The sequence below is a fragment of the Clarias gariepinus genome, chromosome 6 (assembly GCF_024256425.1).
Source record: "Clarias gariepinus isolate MV-2021 ecotype Netherlands chromosome 6, CGAR_prim_01v2, whole genome shotgun sequence".
Classification (NCBI taxonomy): domain Eukaryota; kingdom Metazoa; phylum Chordata; class Actinopteri; order Siluriformes; family Clariidae; genus Clarias; species Clarias gariepinus.
Window position 1 is genome coordinate 18,575,647 of NC_071105.1, and position 22,345 is coordinate 18,597,991.

At 38.4% G+C, this 22,345-nt stretch overlaps 1 protein-coding gene across 2 annotated transcripts in view; it reads left to right on the forward strand.

The window, feature by feature from the left end:
- dlgap4b (discs, large (Drosophila) homolog-associated protein 4b) overlaps nt 1–22,345 on the forward strand; it is a 122,582-nt gene that overhangs the window by 62,320 nt on the left and 37,917 nt on the right. For both annotated transcript variants that reach the window (XM_053498799.1, XM_053498800.1), the window contains exon 2: nt 12,849–12,898. The gene's annotated coding sequence lies outside the window, so the exon portion shown is untranslated. The remainder of the gene's footprint in view (nt 1–12,848; nt 12,899–22,345) is intronic.

Here is a 22,345-nt window from a genome sequence, read left to right on the forward strand (position 1 = left end):
AGAGCCAGGTACAGTTGCAGACTGTTTATTATAAAGCCAACGAAACAGAACAAACACGGAATCCAAAACTGTAAACATTGAACAGGCAAAGATCGATCAATCAGCAAACATCAGTCAGTAGGGGGTAGAAAAAGTGGAAATCTGTAATACACACATATGATCATAAACTAATCAAAACCTAAAGAGGGCCACCCAGCAGTACTGTATACAGTACCTCAATTGGTAAATACAACTGAGTGCGTTATGTGGTGTGTGTGATTAAGTCCATGTGTGTCTCCTTAGGAATCAGCAGAAATAAAATGGTCAATCTGGGAGTTGGAGGGCATTAGAGCCATATATACATTATCACTAAACTCTGAGGCGGCTCTAGCGTGTGCCTAAATCAATTATAAAAGTTTATATTATAAAAGTCTAAAAGGTCAAAACATTGTGCATGTATATTTTGAAACATAAGTTTAAGTATATAAAGAAATAATTAAAATAAAAATGTTCAAATACTGATTTCCCCTCACTATATGCTCCAGAAAGAGAAAAAGAAGCATGTCTTGGCATATAATGTCTTGCCTGTGGATATATACCAATGAACAAAAAAACACACTCACACTTTCGGATACGTTATTATAATGATAATTCCGAAAAGATTATTAGCCAGCCTATATTCGGATCCCAGATCTTTGCTATTATTCTCTGTGTTGAGAACTCTAACTATGGAGTTGCTGTAATTTAAAGAAAGATATTTAATTATAGGCCATCATGTGTCCTGCGAATGTGAAGAAACATAATGTGCGAGCAGCTCCAACAGCTTGTGGTGATTTAGCTGCTAATGTTGCGCTGTATTAAATGTCATAAATGCAGTTATGTTCTAATAATGACACTTTCCTGTTATGAGCATTGGAAATGAGCAGGGATATGCTAACGGCTTTTGTCATATACAGGCGGCAGTAATTACATTTACATGTGGAACAAAATGTGCTGGTGGGAGTGGTGTGCTAGTTCAAAGAACTACAAAGGAAATGTGCTGTTTCCACCATCTGACATGGGTAGAACATGTGAAACTCAGTAACCTGAGATCGGAGTTAAATAAAAGGCCTTGGAGCTGTGAAGCATCAATTATCTGCTGTATTGAAATCCCATGTTTGTGTTTGTTTACATAGAATTTACATACATTTTAATATGACATATAACCTGCACCTACAATTTAGGTAAGTGGTACCTTTATCTCAGACCCCTAACATTTACAGTGAGACTAAATACTGTATGTATAGGCATTTGTAAACTCATGTATGTGGAAGAGGGTAGATAGCACTTTTCTTCGAGAGGGTATTGCCACCTTGTAATGTAGAATGAGCAGATTTTTTTTTTTTTTTAAACAGCTTTCTGGCTTTATGTCAATCAGAGGACACACCTTATAGCTTTTAGACCTAACAAGTAATGGGAATGTTTCAAGAGTATGTTCTAGGTTATGGGGCTAGTGGTAGCTCAGTGGTTAAGGCGTTGGACTAGTTCGGAAGGTGCTAGGTTCAAACCCCACAAACACCAAGTTGTTACTGTTGTGGCCCTTACGCAAGGCCCTTAACCTTCATCTGCTCAGATTTATAATGAGATAATGTAAGTTGTTTAGGATAAGTGCAATGCCTAAATGTAAATATTTGGGGCAAAGATTAAACTCAAACAATTAACATGTTCACAGTGTAAAAGTCATATATTTAAATATTGACACACTGACTCCAAAATTTTTTTTTTTTAAAACAATTTGAAAATTTATTATAGAATTGGCTCTTTTCCAGTTGGATGGGCCAAACTTAGATATAAACGATTCTGTACCGAGCACAGAATGTTTCAAGTGACTCAGAAACACAATTTTATGGCTTTGCATAATTTTAAATCGCATGCAATAAAAGTCTCTAATCTGATTATTTTTTTAACTCTGTGAGTGAATTAGTCTCAAACACACTCATAACACAAGTCTCAAGACACCGCAAGTATGAATTAATCGCCACGCACTCACCCTGCATGCCCACTGTAAAGTTGAGTTTTGAAACGCCATCGTTTCTTTATAAACCTACAGGCAGTGCTCTCTGAATTATTTACACATTTTTATTCAGTGTGGAAGGAGTCAATTTTTTGCTAACTTTGTCTTTGTTTGAAATAATAATTATGGCAGATGACATAAGTGAGATGCTGTATGTGCTGTTCAATAATAATGCAGCTTTGTGTTAAATTTAATTTAAAGTTTATTGAATTTAAAGTTATGTTGTATTATTTAAATACAGCCCTTGTTAGAAGTTAGAAAAGCAGTACTATAAATAATGGGCTACATTTAACTACTCATTAAACTTTTAAATATCGAAATAGGGGCATTTATAAAATCGTGATACTTATGGAATTACTATTTTAATCAGGATCATATGGTATCTGGACTGGTGATTGGTGATTCCCATCCCTACTAAAGCAGCTTAGTAATAGCAGCTTCACAGGAACCCCGATTGAGATCACTAATGAATAAGCCCCGAGGCTACGGTGGTGAGGGAAAAAACTGACTTTAAAGTGAACCCATCCTCTTTTGAGTGACACTGAAAGATGGTTACATCAAATTAATGTTTAAAGTGAAGCTGTCCATTGAAGTATGAGTGTGTTGTGGACATAAAAGATTTTTGGTAAGTGCAAATCTTTAGGGTGTCCATGTGGACTATTGTAAGCAATTTTAGTCTATCCATGTGGGACCATCCTCAGCAAAAGCAGGAGATCCCTAAGTGAAGAAAGCTCTGAACAGAAGTTGAGGCAAGTCTGGAGGGCAGGAGGAGTCACCGGCATCCCAATAAGGCAGCAGGAGTATTGTGCCTTCACAAAGACCTTGACTGACATAGAGTTTTAACATTGCATTAATAAGCCTTGAGAAGTAAAGTAGAATTACTGTACCATTGGAGAGCTAGCAGTGTCATCATCTCTCATATTCTCCCATATTATGCCTCGTGATTAATCTGCAACTGTGGAGGCTTATCTTTCTATTCATAATCAGGAATATACCAGGAATATAATCAATGCAAATTACATATTTAATTCTTTTTTTCTTAAAAAGAAAGTTATAAGTTATAAGTAACTTATAGTATCTGAAATACTGGGATTGTTATTTTAATTATAATATGCTTTCTAAAGAAATGTAAAGCAGTCGGTGAAAGCTGTATTAACTAACTAATAGTGTGTGACAAGAATCTGCCATGCCCAAGGTGGTGCTTTATGAAATTACCAGTTAAGCACATCTCATTCTTTAAATACAGTTTAATGATATTTCTTATTTACAAGGGAAATGAAAGTTTCTTTATTGTCAATAATGTGAAAAAAACAAGCCATACAAGGATTTTTTTTTTTATTTAGGATACCTCAAGATTATGATTAATTTCTTTAAAATGTATGTTTTATTATTTTATACTGTTTCAACATGAGAACTATTCTATTCTCCACCTGGAATGACTTTCGCCTGCCTGTTTGAACAGCTAAGACCTAATCTGCACCAACTAAACAAGCATAGAGTAAAGACCCCTCTATTCCTACAGTATGCATGTGCATCATTGTGTTTATGCGTCAGACTTAATTCTGATTTCTGGTAGTGCTTGAGCTTGCTGTTGTGTTTAATCTCTGCGCAAGTATGCATTTCCAGGATGAGTAGGATGAGTATGTTTAACGAGATCCTCTCTAATTTACACTGAATAAGAACAATCACTTAAAGCTGCTGAGAGAAATGACATTCCTTAACTAGCTATGTAATATTAAAGGAAATGTTCAGTTTTCTACAGTTGAAAATGTGTGTTGTCCCTATGATTAATCATCAAGTAGTTTTTGTTTGTACAATGTTAAACAAGTAGGAGAGATCAGTACTATGTTCTTTTGGAAACATATTCGCACAGAAAATGCAAAGTAACATTCTACTGTATGCCCTTTAAAGCTGTTTTTAAATTTAAGTTTGGTTTCTACTTACTTTATAGGAAATCTCAATCATTTAATCATTCAGAACTGTTTAGACACCAGGGTGTATTTCCTGACCATCTAATCTCTCTCTCTAATGATGATGAAGATGATGATGATGATAATGAACTAGTTAATGTGTAGGACTGCAGCTTGGTCGACAGGCCCTTCTTCTTTATCATGGTTTATATTCATGTATTCATGTCCTGTGTGCTGAAAAAATCCGAACAGGATTAAAAAAACGAACCGGAACTCAAAATGAATTATAATCACCGAAACAGCACAGTTTTTTGCCCTATCCTTGGGAGGTCTGAGTTCAAGAAAGCATAATTGTCTGTGCTCTCTGGGTGATCAATTAGAGGATATTAGTCAAAGGTGGGCATCTGTGACCGTAGCAGTTAGCACTTTCCTCTGAGTGTGTTCAGGTGCAATGTGAGATTGTCCTAGCAGCAGCATGAGGTGAATTAAGTTTTGTGTATTTTGAGGGATGTATGTGTGTGGCACTCATCAGTTTGTACAGTAGGTGTGATAGGGAAGAAGTATCACATGGCTGTGATATAGCTATTATTATACAGAACAGTTAGTTCTGACCAAGTAATCTGATTGAATGGGAGACATTCCACAAGTAGCGACATAGAGCATAATCATTCTCCATCGATTAATTACACTGTCAGGCACCAGCATGGGTAGGTAGGTCAGTGTGGTCTGCAGTACTGGAAGGAGGAGAAAGTAGCTGCCTGCCAAAACCTACTTTCAAAACCAGACACGTGAGCACTTTCAGCAAGAAAACACATCTGATAATGTTATGTCATGTATTGTCTCTAGTAATTGCTTTCAAGTTGTTCTGAATTGCCTCTGAACCAACTGTATTGTTTTAGTAATTGCTAACATGAGTTATAAAAGTTACTAGATTTTAACCTAAGCCTGAATCCCAAATCCTTCTCTAACGTCTGATTAATGGATACTATCTGGTGTGTGGTACTGTATGTGATGCTGTAACCTCTCGCAGCTGAGGGCCTAGAGAGAGCATTTGGCTGAGCTCTCTCAGCAGGGTGGGATGGGTGGCACTTAGTGCCCTCACATTAATTACAGCTTTACGCCAGTAGGGGCGTCTGTGAGCTCATGCAAGCGGAGGGAGCAGATAGCGTTGTCCTCTGAGTGTGTATGCGAGCAGTTCGAAAAGATGGTGACATCACGTGGTTCAGAGGACACATGTCTTTGGCCCTCCCGACCGAATGGTCATAGTAACCTTAATGTGGAGCCCCCTAGTGACGGGGAGGAATTGGACATGACTAAATTAGGGAGAAATTAATTATAGATCTACGGCCAGTCAGGAAAAGTTTGGAAAGAAAATAGAAAAGTTTGCCTTAATGTGGAGCCCCTAGTGGTGGAGAGTAATACGACACTACTAAATTAGAAAGAAAATCACGGGAAAAATCCTTTAAAAATATAAATTAAAAAAAGTGGAAATATAAAGTAAATCTTGTAAGTTTTTCAGGACTTACTACAACCTCCATGGTTTATTCTTCTCACCTTTTGGCTACATACGATACTACAGTACAAGTAGGAATTTACTTTTACCTCTTTTAATTACACTAATTGTCAGTAGCAAACTGTCAGTCACCAGCTCCTCTAGTTGCAGTTAGCTAGTTCCGTCAGTCATGAAAGGATTTGATTTGGCGCTGAAAAATAACTGGTAAAATAAGCAAACAAATCATAATTTGTTGATAATAAATTGCGATTGTTAAACTGTTATAGAAAACAAATATTACTGGCCCCCCGAGTTGCGCAGTGGTAACAAGTTCAAATCCCGAATGATTCTGTAGCCTGCAATCAAGTGTGTTACGCATCTCAAAATGGTTCGAAAAGATGGCCACATGGTTCTCAGGAAACACAAGAAAGTCTTCGGCCCCTTCCTTAAATGGTATTTGTAGACTTGATGTGGGAGTCCTAATTGGCTAAGTGGGAATTGGCTACTACTAAATTAGGGGGAAAATAGAAAAAAATTCCAATATAAAAAAAAGTAAAACAAATTAGATATGAAAGGGAATGCTGTTGTGCTGAATATCAACATGACTGCGATATTTCGGGAGGTGCCTGTGTGTAATCAGAACGACAGCACTCCCTCTCATGTTATATGTTTATATCCATGTAATATATCTAGTATATTGATATACCCTATATGCTTAATTATATTTTAATTAAGAAATAACTAAATCTGTAAAGACACAGATGACAATGAGTAGTCTGCCTAGTATGCCTAGTAATCTCCCTTCTTGTTATTTTTCCTATCTTTGTTCCACGATGTTCTAATAACCAGGCCAGTGAAACAACAACCAGTCTTTAGGTTAAAAAAGGCTAATATTTAATGGATTTATGAAAAATCATCACTTAAAATAAGAACTTTGTAAGAATGCTTACAACTTAGATGAAAAAGTCAACTCAAACTTGAGTTTTATAATTATCCGTAATTACATTTTGTTGGCTGCAAGACATTGAGGGACGATTAGCAGAAATTAACAACCAATGAATAATAGGACACAAGACTACAAATTGAAAACTTTAATAACATAAAAAGATAAATTAATTCAATTAATTAATTTTTCATAAGCAAGCTTGGAAATGATTAAAACCTACTTCACAATATCCACTTTAAAATTCACACAAGATGAGAATGGCTGTTCTGTGTCACTATAAAAGCAGAAGAACCCCAGTGCGCTGCAGTAATGGGAAGCGGAGCAGCAGGTGGCTGTCACTGCGTCTCTGCGAGCAGATCACTTCAGCTTCATTACTTCTGTTAAAATAAACGATCAATTGTAGCCTATTGCTGTTGCACATCCGGCTGCCTTTAGGTTTAATGTCTTTGGATGTAATTTTGCAGATTAATAACTTTGGTTTTAATCTCATCCTCTGCTAAAAACTAAGGTGTGAACAATTAACCAAAAGAGGGTTAATCCTTCTCTAAAGCAATTGGTGCAATTGGTAGTGTGTGTGTGTGTGTGTGTGTGTGTGTGTGTGTGTGTGTGTGTGCGACTTACATAAGGGCCTTGCTCAAGGGCCCAATAGGGACAACCTGGCAGTCGTGGGATTTAAGCCCGGGACCTTCCAATGTTTAGTGCAATGCCTTTACCACTGCTCCTGAAACAGTTTGCTTTAATATCCTATACCTGCGGGTCAAGGGTTCGATTCCCACCTTAGGTCTGTGTGCGTGTAGTTTGCATGTTCTCCCCATGGTGGGTTTCCTCCAGGTATTCTGGTTTTCCCCCACAGTCTAAAGACATGCAGATTAGGTTCATTGGCGTTCCCAAATTGCCTGTAGTGTGTGAGTATGTGTGTGCCCTGCAATGGATTGGCACCCTGTCCAGGGTAAACCCGCCTGTCCAGGGTAAACCCCAAAGGCTCCAGGGTTTCCTGTACACAGGATGAGTGGTCTAGAAAATGGATGGAAGCTTTCTATCCAACTACAATCCAGAAATCAGAAAAAGTTCCGCCGGTATGTAAATTCACATATAGAATGAAATGAAAATAATGATTTCTAAAAAAAAAAAAAAAACTGTGACCTGCATTGCATTGAAAATTGTACAGCAACACATTATTTACTGTTATACCTCATAGAGTTTATTTTTACCATGGTGTATTGTTGCTGTATTGTTCCTTTTCACAAGACTTCAAAGGTGTTTAGAGACCAGGGACACCAAGTGATAAAGCGTTTTAGGCATAATCTTGTCCGATTCTAGTCCTGGGTCTTCGTTGACACAATTTGCTTTGACACAGTTTTTTTCAAAATGCTTCAAACATTCCAAACATTCCAAACATTCTCCACTGGGGACAGGTCAGAATATTAGGTTATATCACTAATAGAGAAATAATTTTTTTTGATAAAGTGATTACTGCGGGATCAGGAGCATGATTATCCAGCTTAGGCTTACACCCGTGTCCTACTGAAATATTTGAATTATGTTATGCACTAAGGAGGGTGGCATGTTCATAATTTATCCCTTCTAAGAACATTGTTTTTTCAATAATTTTCTTAAGCATATCTTTGATATATTCAATTTTCAAATTCTAATTCACATACACAGTCATACAAAGTGAGATATAAAGTAAAATGTTTTTACAACTGCCCATGACCATTAAAAAAACTCAGAGAATATAAAGAATATAAAATAGGAATATATTGATGAAAGAAAGGTAAATTAAAAAAAGTAACAGTAAGAAAAATTGAGTATAAAAAAGAAAATATTTAAATAAGGAATATAAAATATAAAATCAAAATATAATAATTTACATTGTGCAATATAGAAAATATATCAAACTTTTTACAATACAATTTACATTATGTACAAGTAATAAAATAGAATGGAAATGCAATTGAAATGGAAATGTCCAGTCATGAACATTTCACTATTAATTTACCATTTCTATTGCTGTTTTTTAAAGGAATTAATTAAAAACTGATTTAAAAATTTTCCTTTTGCAAGCTGCAGGGTACAGAAGAAAGGGGTTTTAAATGGTAAGGCGTGCACTGCTTCTTGCCCCGCCCGGTTGGGTTAGCAGATAAACTCATCTTGTTTACTCAGTGGAGATAGGGAGAGAGAAAACAGCATCTCCATGGCCACCTCACAGATTAGATCTATAATAGAGTTGTACTACTTGGGAATAAAAACAAATGATATTTTCATTTATTTATTTATTTATTTAGGTAGAAAAATTCATTGATACAGTAGGGCTTATTTGTTTTCGTTCTGACTGAAATGGGCCTGGGACACAGAGCCTGCTTTTATTAAGTAGAGGAATTGTGTCCTTGTTATGAATATTTTGTAAAAGCTGGGAAGATGACCCGTTTCGTTTTGTATCTTGGGTTGTATCTGCGTCCCTAAATAGTGCTGTGCCATCTAGGCCTCATAAGAACAAAATGATACTGGATTACAAGTCTCTCTATATAAAGGAAATTAACACTTTTAAGCAAACTGTAACATCATCTACAAACCATCCTCTACAGCAGTGTTTTCAAAGGTCCAAATCTGATCCCTGACCCTGTGAAGCTCCAGACGAACAGTTTTGGGGGAAACGGGAGAGGTGCACATTTAATTCTGCAGTGAGTTGGGCAGCTGTGGTTTTATGTTTTTTGGGTATAATGCGGGTTAGCACCCAGACATTCCTTCCAGACGGCTTCCTCTTGCGTCCACAGTTACTCCTGTTTGATGTGGTTTGTCCTTCTTGGTGGTATGCTGACATTACCCTGAATACTGTGGCTTTTGATACATCACAAAGACTTACTGTCTTGGTCACAGATGTGCCAGCGAGACACGCACCAACAATTCGTCCTCTTTTGAACTCTGATATCTCACCCATAATGTTGTGTGCATTGCAATATTTAAGGCAAAACTGTGCTAATTAAACCTTCACACTCTGCTCTTATTGGTTAAAAAATTGACCAGGCATTAACAATTAGTATATTAGAGTGACAGTGTAGGTAGGAAGGTTTAGACCTACTGTAGTTAGAGAGTCCAGATTTAGGTGGTTTGGATATGTGCAGAGTAGGGATAAGGAGAATATCGGGAGGATATGTTATAAGGGATTGTTAGAAATGAAGCTACTGTACAAGGCAAGAGGAAAAGAGGTTTATGGATGTGGTGAGGAAGAACATGCAGGAGGTTGGAGTAACAAAGGAAGATATGGTAGACTGTGGTGATCCCAACCGGGAACACTCGAAAGAAGAAGAGAAAAGAAGAAGATTAGACATTCTGCCATGACATTCAACCAAGTTTTTTTTTAAACAAAGGACACCATCTTCACCCTGCCTTCCCATGTAATGGTTCTGACAAATCACAGTTTGACATTGCTATGATGAGCATTTTCCGGGTGGTTAATCTTACGATCTTTTTTAGAAAGGGAAGCTACCTCGGCCCGGCTTCCCTTTGGACATGATGATAAAAGTGCGATACCGTATTTCCTTTTTACTCTCTGTAAAATACAGATAAGAGATGACAGTCAGCAACAGCAGAGAGGAGTTTGTTAAACGAGTGTGTTGACTAAGAGAAACTAGGGAAGACTGGCCTTTTTTGGCTTCCAGGAGAGCACGCCAATGTACCGGAAACAATTACAAAGTTATTGATGCTAAAGCTGAATCTACAAGCTATTGAATCATGGGAGATATTTAATATTGCTTGCATGTTTTTTTTTTCTTTTGGGCTTAATTTTTGTTCAATAAACATTGGCACAGTGAAAGTTATATGTTGTTGTTCATTCGAGGTTGCATTTGCCTAATGCTGAGACCTGCTACGATCAGATGAATTTTATTACGTTTTAACCCCCCACCCCTCCTCAAAAAAAAAAAAAACATAGACAATTGACATTGAAACACTGAAAAGGGGGGCACTAATTTTACACATGATTTAAGCACTGTCTCACTACTACTACTACTACTACTCACTACTTTAACTGAGTAGTTTTTTTGTGTAAGTATACTTTTTAAAGTAGTTTTTAAAATCTGTAATTTTACATTTACTTAAGTAGGTTTTGTTTGAATTATTGTACTTCGCTACATTTGAAATCATATTCACTACTGAGGAAAAAATAAATGAATGAAAATGAAAAATAATAGTGTCTCTAGCGTCCCTGGTGGAAAAAAAAATGCACCCCGGAAACCACTGCACTGATTGATTTAAATTCCTAAGAACGATGGAGTCGGACAAAACAGATGCCAGTGATGCAGACCCAGCTGAAAGCAAAATGGCATCAAATTCTGCAAATAAAGCAAACACTTGGCCATTGTAACGGCCACTACCACGTTTTATACCACATTATGTATGTATGTTGCCGCCCCTCCCCCAGTGTGTGCGCTGCGGAGGTGTGTGTGTGAGAAAAAGAGAACGGAGTAGGAGCTTAGGTATGCTGCTCACCTCTGAAACACTCTCATTCTGTACTGTTACTTTTTTTTATTCCTTTTTTCTCCCCCGATTTTCTCCCTAATTTAGTCGTGTCCATTTTCTCCCCATCACTAGGGGGCTTCCACATTAAGGTTACTATTTCCACTCACGTGTTTCCTCCGAACCACGTGATGCCAGCCGACCTCATCTTTTCGAACTGCTCGCTCACGCACCACACACTCGGCGTAACACACTCGGAGGACAGGGTTTTACGATCCTCCCGCTTGCGTGAGCTCGCAGACGCCCCTGATTGGCTGTAGAGCCGTGATTATTGTGGGAGCGCAAGTACCTCTCTTCCCTCTCCTCTGAGAGGGCCCGGCCAATCAGACCTCCGGCTTCGAGAGGTTACAGCATCACCTGGGAATCAAACTCACAATGATAGGGTGAGCATTTTACCACTGCGCCACTCGGAGACCCCTTTACTGTTACTTTATGTTTTGTATTTGTATTATAATTTTGTGACAGTAAAAAAGGCCGATACAGGTTTTGTGCTGAATGTTACTTTTGGCTCTGAGCTCTTTTTTCCCCTCGGCTATCCGGCCCAAAGCGTCACACCATATTTAAGCCACCACATTGATTCCAAGCACGAGAAAGGCAACAGCTCTATTATGCTAAGGTGTTCCTTTAATTAAAAATGAATGGTTATGACTATAACCTCTGTTTCCTGAGGAGGAGGAACGAGGTACAACACATAATGTATGGGATATCACGCCCTCTCTTGTCCTGGCTGGTCACCCATATTGACGCTGTAAATACAATCAAACCTTTGGTGATGTAGCTGTAGCCACGCCTATAATCAGTGGAGGCAATCTTAGGTACATAGGCCTCATTTGGCCGTAAAGTAACCTTTAAACCATTAGCAGCAAAAAAGATGGATGCATGGACAAAGCGTGGAGATCAACCACTCATTTAGCAGACGGTAAAGCAAGAAGTGTCTTATATGAAACCCCCGGTGACACTCAATCAAAACCAATATGAAACCAAGTATACTTTAATCCTAGAGAAGGAAAGACCTTTTTCTAACAGTTCTTGTAGTAAAGACAAAACCTCCACCATGGACCACTGAAACGGAAAAACATTACGTTCTTGACACCATTGCTCAAAAGCTCGCCACTTGTAAGCATATAAACCTTTAGTAGACGAGGCCCGAACACTTTAAATTGTATTAATCACATTCGGAGGAAGCCCTCTCTTCGGAACGACAACATAACGGCTGTAACCAACCTGTGTTGGCTTCCGAAGGAGGAAACACTTGAATCGCCCCTTTGCTCAGACGAGAATTTATCTCTTTCCGGAGCACTGGTCCGACACCAAGGTGTTGACTATGGAGAAAGGAAGCGCGGTGGCTTTGTGTGAAACTGTAGTCGGAATGGCGTTCCGCCAGAGTGCAGCCTCATTGATGGCACTGGGCTTTTTTGTTTTGTAACATTGTAAACAGGAAAACTCTTTATTGGTTTTAATAATAGAACTTTCACACAGTTTACAAAAGGCACCATTTCTGGAGCAATCAAACTGTAAACATCGAGGGCGAATTTTTTAAACACGCACAGTTATTTAAAGCAGATGAGGTTTTGCTATTAAACGTTATACTGTACATAAATCTCTTAAGACTGTCACTGTACTTCCTCTAATAGTTTATGATCATACCATTCCACATTCTCCTTTGTCAAAAACAAAATCTCACACTGGTCAATATCTTATGTAGGTAAAAATTTATGCTGAAATGAAAATGCTATTTTCTATGTAGATATCAAGACATAGAGTAGCTTAAAATATAGATCAGTTGAATAAGATGGATGAATAGAGTTACAGTTAGAGAAAAGGTTTTTGTAACGCGAGAGCTTTCAGCGGGCTCAAAGTAAAGCAGTCCCATTTTGCATAGCCAGTAGTACAAGAGTTTTCTTAAGACTGATACATTTACGTAGGCTAATAAAGCAATTTGTCTTTCAACAGGAAGCTGCGAGTTTGTTTGATCTCTGCCACCTGTGTGATGAACTCCAAATGTAAGTACAGTCTAGTGCAGTAACTGATCTGTGTAACAGGATGTATTTTGTGTCATGGCAAATTCTTTCTGTTGTTTAATGTTGTGTGAGAACCACTTGAGAGTTGAGCTGTTTCAGATCACACAACCTTACCTTCGTCAACAGCAATAAACACCCATGTCCACGGCCATAAAGCCTGTGCATTATGCTCAGAGTTGCCATGGAAACAGCTTGTCCTGTGGTGACACGTTTGACAGGTATCCATTAGAGGATTACTGACAATAGCACAGTCTCTGAGGCAGTTAAGACAAGTCTTCAAAACGACTGGTTTTTCATATGCTGGTAGCAGTTTTATAACTGCTTCCTCTGCATTGGACTGCGTTCCAGTTCCAGTGTCCCTAGTGGAAGTTGAATTAATATAAAAATATAACTCTATAAATAATTCCTTTGGGGCATTCAGTTTTTTGCTACACTCACATTGGCAGCCTGAAGTGGCTCAAGTGACTCACCATGAACAAACAGAAAAAAAACTGCTGTTGTAAACAGTGCAGTGAGCAAAACTGACATTATTTCCACTGCTATTATAGGCAGAAGTACGCTTTACTCTTCTTTTTGATTTTTTTACTTTTTTGATGACCCCATAACACCACAGGACAGTAAACTGGACTGATGAAGAGAGAGAGAGAGAGAGAGAGAGAGAGAGAGAACACAAAGCCTTGTCCACTAAGAATGATGTAATTCCTTCCAATGCTTCACTTGGAACACAAATCAGTATGAGAGAGAGAATTTTTTTTTTTTGATATATAAAATCAGTAGTTTTCATGAGTGTCACGCTGTCTTTGACTGCAAAGCTAAATTTGTGTACAATATACTTGTTTTTTTATTACATTTTTGATTACTACATCTTTATCCCCATTTTTATCTCTATGACATTATATGCTATAGAACTGGAAAGCCTATCCATTGCTTAAATAGACATTATGCATTTTGACATAGTTTTAATTAATATGTTTTCATTTTATATCACAACATTTTATATATATATACACACTATGGTTTAAAAGTTTTAGAACACTTTCTAACTCCATGATCGTTCCTGATTTTTATTTCTTTCTACATTGTAAAGGAATGATGAAGGCGTCCAAAAAATGCATTAATCTCCTTTGAACAGTTGATATTGAGATGTTTCTGCTACTTATGCTCTGTAAAGACTTCATAACGCCTCTAATCTGAGGTGCTGTTAATTGGTAATTTTTCAGGCTGATAAATCTAAATAAACTTCTCATCTGCCGCAGAGGTAGGTTTTGGTCTCGCCCTCCTGGGATGGCCTTCATGAGAGCCAGTTTCATTATGCTGCTTGACCGATTTTGCAAATGCACTTGACAATACTGTTCTTGCAAGAACTATTACAGAAAGGCTGACCTCTGTGTCTTAAAATAACAACTAACTGTTGTTTTTGTTGTTGTTACGTAATTACCTAATTCCATATGTTTTTTTTTTTATATTTTGGAAATCCTCACTAACCAAAAACAACGAAATTTGCAAGTGACCCCAAACATATATATATAAATATACATTGCTTATTCTCAAGTTATTGCTCTTATTATTTTGAGCTTCTTGATAAGTTAAAAAGCTTCACAAACCCATCTGTTTTTATTCAGTCCTGTTTTCAGAGTAAACTTTTATAATATGGAGGATTAAACATGACATAATTATAAATAAATGAATGTGTGAATAAATAAGTATATATAAAAATAAATAAATACATAAATACAATAAGCCCTGGAAAATTGCTAAATATATTTGTTTATTAACATATTACAAGATTTATTTATTTCTGCATTTCCACATTTCTACATTTATTTATTTCTGCATTTCCACATTTCTACATTTCTGTATGCTGATAAGATAGGCGGTTCCAGCCTCAGTCGAAACCGGGATTGGGCCGCAGAGCACCTCAGACAGAACCAATCGATCTAATCAGCGTGATGCTTTTTAGTTATCTAAAACTAACTATAAAAATGGCTGCCAATGAGAGACCGTTAGCACACGTTCTGCGGGATTCTTAACCAAACTGTGTTTGACAGTCTTCAAGAACTTCATATCCTCACGCAAAAAGAGGAAGGGAGCGTTGGGTGTCCACGGTGTGTTTTACCCAGAGGTAGATGAGCCTCAATTATATTCGGAGGTAAAACTCACCGTGGACGCCCAACATTCCCGTCCTCTTTCTGCGTGAGGATATGAAGTTGGCGGACAACTTCTTGAAGACAGTCAAACACAGTTTGGTTAAGGACAACATCCATCTCAGCATCAAGCTGAACTGAATCCTCCATTAATCTTTCGACTCGATATTAAACGTAGTCATTTGCTGCGAGGTTCTCAATTTTACCTGCTAATGATTTTAACTGATTAGCAGCTTGTAAAAAAAAAAAAAAAAAACATAGTTGCCAGACAGCAGACATTACAAGCGAAGGCATTACTAGTTGAGTCGAAACAATCTCACTTCATTAACCAATCACGGTTTCGACTAAGGCTGGGACCGCCTACCTTATCAGCATACAGCGACAAAGAAATGTAGAAATGCAGAAATAAAGAAATGTGGAAATCCAGAAATAAAGAAATGAAGAATTGTGGAAATTCAGACATAAATAAATCTTGAAATATGTTAATAAACAAAATTAGGAATATATTTAGCAATTTTCCAGGGCTTATTGTATTTATGTATTTATTTATTTGTATATTTACTGATTTATTCACACATTTATTTATTTATTTATTTCTATATTTACTTATTTATTCACACATTTATTTATTTATAATTGTCATGTTTAGTCCTACATATTATAATTCCATTCAGTGTAAATGCAGCATCATACACAGCAGCCTTATAAAGACACAGAAGGCACACCTCATGCTTAAGGCTCACTGTGGATAAAAGTGCATCAGACTAATCCTGATATCTTTGCTTTGTTTAAAAAAAGCTAAAAGAGCAGGAAGTTTTTTTTTTGCACACTTCCTGGGAGCCTTTTTTGTTGAGGGGTTATATGCCTAAAATTTAATTAGCCATGAAAGATCTATTTCGAGCTGGAAACGATAAGCTGATTGGAAGAAGAGTGGAAGTGGGGTGAGAGTGATTTCCAGTGAGATAAACAAATACAGATTGTATCTTTCAAAAAGTAAAAAATTGAATTAGTAACAGCGCACTTCAAAGGCGGAAAGGTAAATGGCATTTACATTGCAATCTAGTGTAATTGAAAAATCTATTTTCTCCCTTATTGCAGAATATAAGCGCTTGTTCAGAACTATTTACAGCTGAATTTATTTGAAAACTCACTTGCCTCGTTAAAAAAAAAACTTGACCACTGGTACTAAGTCCTAGTTCTATGTTCCCTCCTTCCTGTAGATTTTATTGTTCTTTTTGTACATATCTCAGCTCAGGAATAAGCTAATTAGTTAAATCAGGTGTGGAAGGAAAACCACTAAGATGTTTCTGACAGTTGGTATTTGAGGATCTGGGTTGGGAAACATTGATTGACTCATGAAGGCATTAAACCGATCATGCCAAGTGTAAAAACTTCAAGTACAGTACGGTGATGCAGCCCTTAGCTGCAGTAAAGCGTTTATATGGTGCAAACATTTTGAAGAAGGCTGTGGGTTAGTGAATAATTATCCCAACCGATGTGGCTCGGAGTCCACTGCAGTCGTTCCAATGAACAATCAGTGAGTGGAATGCTCTCGTGAAAAAAACATTTGGTTTCATCTCCAAAGGCATTCTGATTTTGCATGGCAATGCACAACCTCAAACTGCATACAACACCACTTGAACATTATATGAATTCTCGTGGGAGTTATTGCCACATCCCACATACAGTCCTGACCTCACCCTAATTCATTTCCACGTGTGGACCAATAAAGGAGGCCAATGATTCAGATGGGAAGCAGTTGGCCGGCTCAGTGTCACCAGCATACTGAGAAAACTTTTATACTTTAATGGTATCCAAGCATTAGTGAAATGCTGGGATAAATGCATTAGTATAGCAGGGGATTGTATAGAGAAATAAATGTATTTATACACTACCGTTTAAAAGTTTGGGGTCACTTGCAAATTTCTATGTTTTTGTTTAGTGATTTATTTTCTACATTCTACAACAATACTGGGGATTTCAAAACTATAAAATAACACATATGGAATTAGGTAATTACATAACAACAACAAAAACAACAGTTAGTTGTTATTTTAAGACACAGAGGTCAGCCTTTCTGTAATAGTTATTGCAAGAACAGTATTGTCAAGTGCATTTGCAAAATCGGTCAAGCACCATAATGAAACTGGCTCTCATAAAGACCCTCCCAGGAGGGCGAGACCAAAACCTACCTCTGCCGCAGACGCGAAGTTCATTTAGAGTTATCAGCCTGAAAAATGCTCAATTAACAGCACCTCAGATTAGAGGCGTTATGAAGTCTTTACAGAGCATAAGTAGCAGAAACATCTCAATATCAACTGTTCAAAGGAGATGAATGCATTTTTTGGACACCTTCAGCATTCCACTCGGATTGTAAGTAACGCAGTTTGCGAGTTTTTCGCAAGACAAGCAAAAATTTGTAATAAATTTTGACTTGAAAAACGAGCAAGTCTTGGTTTACGAGCACCGCGTTTCACGCATGCGCTTCTTGTTTTGTCGCCGAGCGCCACATAATCACAACTGAGCCAACGTTTTTTCTCTCTCTTGCGCTGCGGAATGGCGGGTAATCGTCTTCCCTGCTGGGTCTTGCGCGTCTCTGGTATAATCAACATCCGTGCGCCCGTGTACTGTTTAATATAACACTCTGACCGCATGAGTGTGTAAAACATTTTTTATTTTGTGTTTAAAAGCGCGTGTGTATAGCGCGTGTGTACCGTTTCTTATAACACACGTGTGTGTGCGCGTATGAAGCAAAAGAAAATCTCATTAGAGGTTAAAAATCCATTTTCTCCCTCAGCCTCTCTGTTTCAGCCTGTGTGAGGTCTTCCAATCAATTTTTCTAGCTGTTAAATACTTCACAGTCAACTGTTAGTGGTACTATAACAAAGTGGAAGCGATTGGGAATGACGCCAACTCAGCCACAAAGTGGAATAACAGTGAATCCAGGCCTTGCATCACCATGTGCAATCCAAAGCATTGAATGCAGTGGTGTAAAGCCAATAAACTCTAGAGCAGTGAAGATGTGTTCTCTGGAATGCCAAATCATGCCTCTTTGTCTGGCCATTCAATATACAGTCTGAGGTTGGCAGTTGCCAGGAGAACAGTAGTTGGATTGTGCCAAGTGTAGGCACCGTTTGGTCGAGGAGGGGATTATGATGTGGGTTTGTTTTTCAGAAGTTAGGCTCGGTCCGTAAGTTTCAGTGAAAGCTATTCTTAATGCTTTAGCATACTGAGACATTTTGGACAATTTCATGCCCCCAACTTGGTTTCATGTCCATAAAGACATGGATGAGCGAGTTTGGTGTGGAAGAACCTGACGGGCCTGCACTGAGTCCTGACCTTAACCTGATAGAACACCTATGGGATGAATTAGAGTGGAGACTGCGAGACAAGCCTTCTCATCCAACATCAGTGTCTGACCTCACAAATGCACTGTCTTTATGGACCTTCCATTGTGCACTGGTACGCAGTCATGGCGGTACTGGTGTGCAGATATTTTTTAGGATTTGAGCTCACTTTCAGTGAAAGAAACTCTTAATGCTTCAGCATATCAAGACATTTTGGACAAATTCATGCTCCCAAAGTTCTGTTTATGTTCATGTTCAAGCAAGAACTGAATGTTACTGAAGTTCATTTGCATGTGAAGCTTATGTGTATGTGCGCGCGTAATTTGACACCGTGCCGGATAACACTCTCTCTCGCTCTCTCTCTCTCTCTCTCTCTCTTTCGCCTTTACTGTGTGTACGTTATGTGTGTGCGTTGTGTGTGTGTGTCTTTCTCTCTCTTGCGCTGCGGAGTGTGTGCGTTATGTGTGTGTGTGCCGGTTCCCACACACACATCTCTCTCTTTCTCTCACCTTTACATTGTGTGTGTGTGTGTGTGTGTGTGTGTGTGTGTGTGTGTGTGTGTGAAGCAGAGAGGGGGTGCCCCCTCTCTGCTTCCACACACACACACACAGACACACACAGACACACACAAACACACACACACACATACACACACACACACACAAAGACACTATAGGCGAGAGAAAGTGTGAACCGGCACGTTGTCAAATTACGTGCGTGCACACACATAACGCACACACTCTGCAGCGCAAGAGAGAGAAACACACACACAGCGCCCGCACGCATAAACGGAAACACTTATCAGTCGGGATTTATTTTTACTTATTTTTTTTTTTTTTTTTCAAGGTTAAGTGCAGGTTAATTTTTTTTTTTTGGTTCATTATTTTTATGTATTTAATATTTTTGGGGCTGTGGAACGAATTATTTTAATTTCCATTATTTCCTTTAGAAGGATTTGCTTCGGTTTACGAGTGTTTTGAAATATGAGCTTACTTCCGGAACGAATTATCCTCGTAATCCAAGGTTCCACTGTATTTATAGACACACACCAAAAGTATTCGCTTGCCTGCCTTCATCCATGTTTTTATGGACCTTGCTTTGTGCTCTTGTGTGCAGTCATGTTGAAACAGAAAGAGGTCATCCCCAAACGGTTCCCAAAAAGTTGGAATTATAAAATTGTCCAAAATGTCTTGTCTTATGCATTAAGAGTTTCTTTTACTGGAAGTAAGGGGCCAAGTTCCCTTGACTGAAAAACAATCCCACACCAGTTCCAACATAATTGCACACCAGTGCACAAAGCAAGATCCATAAAGACATGGATGAGCGAGTTTGGTGTGGAAGAACGTGACTTGCCTGCACAGTCCTGACCTCAACCTAATAGAAGACCTTTGGGATGAATTAGAGTGGAAACTGCGGGGCAGGCCCTCTTGACCAACCTTAGTGTCTGACCTCACAAATGCGTTTCTGGAAGAATGGTCTAAATTCCCATTAATACACACCTAAACCTTGGGGAAATTTTTCACAGAAGAGTTGAAGCTGTTATACTTAAAAAGGGTGTCATCATATTAAATCCTATAGATTAAGAATGGGATGTTAATCAAGTTTGTATGCATTTGAAGGCAGGCGAGCAAATACTTTTTCAGAGAGTGAATACTTTTGTCAATATAGTGTATATATACACCATATTGTCAAAAGTATTTACTCTTTGAAATCAAGTAATTGAATTCAGATCTTCCAATCAATTTTTCTAGCTATTAAATACTCCACAGTCAACTGTTAGTGGTACTATAACAAAGTGGAATCGATTGGGAATGACGCCAACTCAGCCACAAAGTGGAATAACAAAGTCAGCGGATGCTGAGGCGCATAGTGCAGAGAGGTCGCCAACTTTCTGTAGAGTCAAAACTCCAAACTGTGGCGATAACCTCAAGAACTTGATGGAATGGGTTTCCATGGTCAAGCAGCTGGATCCAGGCCGTGCATCACCAAGCGCAATCCAAAGCTTTGAATGCAGTGGTGTAAAGCATGTCGCCAATAGACTCTAGAGCAGTGAAGATGTGTTCTCTGGAATGCCAAATCATGCCTCTTTGTCTGGCCATTCAATATACAGTCTAAGTTTGGCGGTTGCCAGGAGAACAGTAGTTAGATTGTGCCAAGTGTAACGTTTGGTGGAGGAGGGGATTATGATGTGGGGTTTGTTTTTCAGGAGTTAGGCTCGGTCCGTTAGTTTCAGTGAAAGCTATTCTTAATGCTTTAGCATACCAAGACATTTTGGACAATTTCATGTGGGAACAGTTTAGGGGTGGCCCTTTTAGTTTTAAAAAGCATCGGTTTACAAAGCAAGGTCCATAAAGACATGGATGAGCGAGTTTGGTGTGGAAGAACCCGACTGGCCTGCACAGAGTCCTGACCTCAACCCGATAGAACACCTATGGGATGAATTAGAGTGGAGACTGCGAGCCAAGCCTTCTCATCCAGCATCAGTGTCTGACCTCACAAATGCACTGTCTTTATGGACCTTCCATTAGGATTTGAGCTCACTTCCAGTGAAAGAAACTCTTAATGCTTCAGCATATCAAGACATTTTGGACAAATTCATGCTCCCAAAGTTCTGTTCATGTTTAAACAAGAACTGGATGTTACTGAAGTTCATTTGCATGTGAAGCAGGCGATCGAATACTTGTGGCAATATTGGCCTTACAGTTTCTCCTATTAGTGTTGTTCTATTACTCTTTTCACATTTTCCTGATTCAGGAGGGGAAAGAGTTATAAAGAGAAGAAACCATTCATCACAACAGAAAGCTAGTGGGAAGGGGTGGGGGGGTTAGACTATGAGTAAATTTAGAGGTGTGAAATTAGAGCAAAAATGGCTCCACCCAGTGCAGAATATAATTAGGACAAGGTTAGATTGAGCATTTCTCTCTCTCTCTCTCTCTCTCTCTCTCTCTCTCTGATGCTCTTGCTCTCATTCTCACTTGCTCTTTTATAATCTGCACACTGAGAACATATGGCTGCTGAGCGTTTCCTTCTGGTCTGTCCTTGTGTATCATCTTTCCCTTTTTTGTGTCTTTATTTCCTACCACATTACAGTTATGCCTGTGTAGCTTCCTTTTTGTTTATCATAGAAGCATAAGCTTTCTCATCCACCACACACACACACACACTCACACTCACACACACATACATACATACATACATACAGAGAGAGAGAGAGAGAGAGAATGAAACGCCATTCAGTTTGTATACATGGATATGTTTGTATGCAGCATGACACTGAATAGATATGTCAGTATCACAGTTGGTGTTTTGTGCAATATCACACTCAGTAGTTTGTGCTCTAAGTTGCATCATTCACTAGGCAGCAGAGAGAAAAGGAAGGGTAAGGATCTACAGTGTGACAACACACAAGTCAGAACAAGCCATGAGTCAGAAGAACTCATTCTGACTGAATCCAGCTTTCACAATGAACTCTGGTTGTTCATTAAACAGGGGTATAGGTGCTATACATGTGAGCATGAAGAACAGTATATTTGTTCTATAATCTATATTTTCAAAAGATTGTTATCATAACGAAGGGAATATATATCTGGTTATATCTCTAGTGTGGATAAAATCACTAGTATGATGGATAATTTCCTGTGCTTGCTCTCAGGGCAGTTCTTTCTGCATAGTTGTGCTTCTTTGTGGTTATGCTGCTACACCGTGTGTGTGTGTGTGTGTGTGTGTGTGTGTTGTTTATATGCTTTGCCCCTTAGCACCCCCTGCTGTTTGGACAGAAAAAGGCAGAAGTTGTCACAATTTCTTCTATATGGCATAAGGGACTAACTGAAGACTGACGACTGACTACTGAACAACTAACTAACTCAATACAGTGCATGAAATTTCTCCTACATCCACATAACCTATATATTCAGTATATGGGGCAGGGGTAGCCCAGG